The following is a 4,483-nucleotide window of genomic DNA, read 5'->3' as shown; positions in this document are numbered from 1 at the left end:
CTAGCTTTTAATTATACTCTGTGGGCCCTCTACCCTCTCCCTGTAGAAACCTGCACACAAGCGAGTTTGTGCACCCACTGATACGCACAGAGGCAGAACGTGCTCACGCAGAGTAAACACAAAAAAACAAAACCTTCACCATAATTTTTCCTGGTTTTAACCCTCTCAGGCTCAAATTAAGCTTTTTGTTGCTAATGCACAACCAAGTCCTGCAGTGGTACTTCTGAGTAAAAAAAACTCATAAAATATGTATGTTGGGTAATCAGGTTGTTAGTTTTTAACTGTTGCAAATCGGCAACGCCTGCCTTGAGAGGGTTAAGTCAAGAACCTTGTATATTCTCCCTTTTAAAAAGACTTTTAATTTGATATTAGTTATTAAAAGCATGTTAGAAAATCTTAGTTATTTGAGATTTATTATTGGGTTGCAAAAGTAAGCAGATATTTTGTCCATGCTGAGGTCCACTAAAGTAGCAGGAGTTCATCATACAACTGGACAGCAAAGGAGAAAGGAAAGGGTTGTCATGGTGATATGAATCCCTCGAGGGTATATTTCCCCCCTCATTTACTCGCTCCACAAGTCTGCATCTTGTCCACTAGCTATATATTACTCTTTCCATCGTTCTTTTTCATTTAATCTTACTACCTTTGTCTAACTAAATCATTTCGTTACCTGCTTGTCATACTTTGCTCTATTTGTTTGTTGTCTTCACATCTCTCTCAGGCTTTTCCGTCTTGTTTTCTTAACGTCTTCTTTTGTTCTCATCTTTCTTCTTGTTTCTTTTTGTCTCTCCTTTCTTCCGTCCCTGTGGTCCTCACCTCTTGTCCAGGCGTCAAGGGAGGGAGAAGCAGAGGAAGGAAAGGAATGCTAATTTTATCACCACAGTGACGGAGTGCAAAGGAGAGACAGAAAAAGAGAGAGAAAGAAAATGTCACACGTCTGAGGAAATGAGATGGCCATTGCACTCTGTATGTGTGTATGTGTCGGTGCGTGTCTCAACAGGAAAGATCAGGCTGACAGTCTGAGTGACATTTTGTGTATTTTTCCTCTGCTTTGTCTCACTCCCCTGCTGAGGAAATGATAGATACACACATACATATCCAAATATACATATATAAGTGTTCGTTTGTGTTTATGAGCAGGGGGCAAATGCTAATGTATGCATGTTATGCGTCTTATGCATTTCTTTTTCAAACCAGCGCAAGACCTGTTTTCTGCCCTTTTTGTTTTTCAACTCAATCATCTGTCTCTCTCACTTCTACTTCATTCCAGCGCTCCATCTTCACTCCTCACTCATGTCGGAAATGTAATCACGTTCAGGGGCTGCACTAAGGGAAGGAGTGGGAGCCGGGTGGGAGGGAAAGAGGGGGCCAAAAGAGAGAGTTTGAGGCGAATGTAGGGAAGAGGAAGAAAAAGCCATTGGTATGTGTACCCAATTACCACTCCAGCCAGCCCAAAGTCACCTTCGCAGACAACGGACTCACGCACTCTCAAAATAGCTACTTCCATCCCGCCTCCTCTATGTGTATGTATGTGTGTTTGTTACAGTCGTGATGAGGTAGACTGAATAATATCATGGCCTTCCTCTCACCCGTCAGCACAAGGTTTAGTGTGTGTGTGTGTGTGTGTGTGTGTGTGAGAGAGAGAGTGAGAGAGAATGTGGGTGAATGCGTGGGTGTGCCCTGTGTCTGATTGCACTAGCTGATTGAGTCCTAGTCCTGCAGATTTCAACCCAGGTCCTCATCGTCTGATTAGGTGATGTGGTGTGTGAGAGAGAGAGAGACTTTAGCACAGCACTCTTTTATAGTGCCTATTGCTTTTTCGTTGAGTTTTGTAAGCTTATTCAGTTCACTTGTTTGTATGTACGTGTGAATTGCTGTGCCTCTGTCTTTGTGAGGCACAAGTTGAGTTCTCAACACTTTTTGCAAAGTAAGGGTTAGGATTTGGATTTATTGTTAATATCTGAACCTAGTCAACATAAGTGTTAGAGGGTACAGGTTCAAGACATGGTTAACTTTCTCACTGAGGCCTGTAGGCAATGTGGGTTCTTACAAGCAAAGCAATGCAAAGGTCTGTGTGTGTGCCCTTGTTAACCGTGTCCTCGTTCCGCCTTGCCTCCTAATTAAGAGACCGTAGGCCTCCCAGCACTGCCTGCTATCCCACACTCCGCTGGGGCAGAAAGGGACAAGAACAGTACAAGAGAAGGAGAGTGGTAGAAGGGCTAGATGGAGAGATGGAGGACAGAAAAATGAAAAAGCTATGTGTCAAAAAATATTAAACTGAAAAAGAGTGATACATTTAGAAAGGAGATGGAGGGAAACAAAATAAGGATTTTTTTTTGTGAGGGATTGAAAAGCCAGAGCTGATGAGGGAGCAAGTAATAGAAGGTGTAGAAATGTGGATTTGGTGAGAAGGGATAGTGTGGACTGATAAAGCGTTAGGCCTATACACATTCTCCATTTCCCTTGCTAAATTGATGCCAATCATTTCCATAACTGTCTGTGCATCACGTGCGTATGTGTGCAGTTCTCAAGTGGTAATCTATTCAGTCTTATTCTTTACTTTCCATCTGTATAGGATCTTTCGCTCCATCGCTCCCCATCTTTTGCAATCACATCTGACTGACTCCTTGGAAATTAGTGTGCGTGCATTGATGTGCGCATGTGTGTGCGCCCATATCTGTGGTTAGATACATTCTTGTATATCCTTGTATGCCTGCATGACTATCTGCCATTTTCTCTCCTCTCTCTTGTCAATATGTGGTGAGTGGTGAGATAGTGGGTTAAATTTTAATGGTCCTGCCATCTTTCAGTAGCTTCTGAAAGAGGGCCAATGCAGACTGACACACTCACTGAGCCGTGAGAAGAGACAAGATGGGGAGAGAGCGATAGCTTGCTAGACATAAACACACATGCTAGGTCACAAGTCCACTGTATAAACAACAGGTAGAAGGAAAAAGCACTACATTTTCTTTCTTTTTCTTTTTTTTCTTTTTTAAATAATTTGCAGAGAAGTCTGCTGACTTCCTCTCCTTGGGTACTATTTTTAAAGCACAACATTGCCCTTACTATTGCCATTGTAGAGACTGTGAGCTCTAAATAATAAAACAAATCACCTCCAGGTGACCCTGGAGGTTGAAGCTCCCCGTTGCAGAAGATAATCTTTACATACATTCACTTTAGAGAAGCTTTGATTCAGATTCAAAAGACGCATTACGAGTGTTAAGATTGATTCTTTTCCTGAATATGTCATCCTTGCCGTCAGTCATTTTTTAGTTACAGAAGATCTAGAAGATTTCTCCACATGCAGTCCCTCTAGGAATGTGTTGGCAGAGTAGAGAGTCCGGTCTCTGCTGGACTGAATTCACAGATTCATACACATAATCAAACACTCGTGCACATAAATACTCATAAACACTCTGAGCCATATTGTGTGTTATTTCTTGATTGTTTTCATTCACCCAGCCTCACATAGCTGTCTGATTGGCAACACGTCCCCTGATGGCTCACTAAGCACATAGAGGGATTAGGTGTGTACTTCTGTGAAATTTGTTTTTTGTTTGTGTCGTTGTGTGCATGCATGTGTGTCTTGCATTTCACCAGCCTCAGCTACAGCCAATTCCTGTGAGAGGCCAGCAGACAGATGTTCTAGGAGAGGATTTGCATGTCTATCTCTCTGTTTAAATATCTATTTCTCTTGTTTTGTTTATTTTGGGGGGTTGGGGATTTTTTTTTTTTCCTGTCTTTTCGGGAGGGGTTAAAATGGATTTCACAAACTAAAAACCCTGCAGCACTCCAGTGGATCTTTGGTGAGATAGACTTTTCCCTAGGTTCCCACGCAGAAGTGGAGGTTGCCAGATCATAGTTGTCATCCCCCTCCAGCTACTTAGTTTGACTCTGATCCAGTGTTTTGATGTATTTCAAACACCTGCAGTAGTTTTCCTAAAGTGTGCGCAACAAAGAAAAAGGTTCACATACACAAATGCTAATAAGTGTTCACTGCACTCTTCACAGTATGAACTGCAATATATTTACCGTTATTCAAAAGGATTGAATAAAATGCACTAAATTCCAGGTCACTGCTGTTTGGGTTGTGTATTCAAAAAATATTCAGACCCCCTCACCTTTTGCACACTTTGTTCTTTACAAATAATTTGCATTGGATTTTATGCAGCTTCTTCAATGGACATCACTCTACACTCAGTAATTGTTAATAGAAAAATAAAAACATGTTGCAGATGATTTAAAAATCAGAAACTGAAGTAAAAGAATTCAGACCCTCTTCTGCAGCAGTTAGAATAGTATTCAAGGGCACAATGTTACTTAGGTCTCTGTTTGAGATGTTTAGACTTCATGTATGACAAACTAAACTTGTAAGACGTGAGTTTAAATGTGTACGTAGGTAGGTGCGTGTGTGCATGCGTGTGTGCGCACAATTCAGTAACATGTCTGGGTGAGGGTGAAGCCATAATAAACACAGTTAGGG

This window comes from Maylandia zebra, linkage group LG2 (assembly GCF_041146795.1).
Source record: "Maylandia zebra isolate NMK-2024a linkage group LG2, Mzebra_GT3a, whole genome shotgun sequence".
Lineage (NCBI taxonomy): Eukaryota > Metazoa > Chordata > Actinopteri > Cichliformes > Cichlidae > Maylandia > Maylandia zebra.
Note: the sequence above shows the minus strand (reverse complement) of the source record.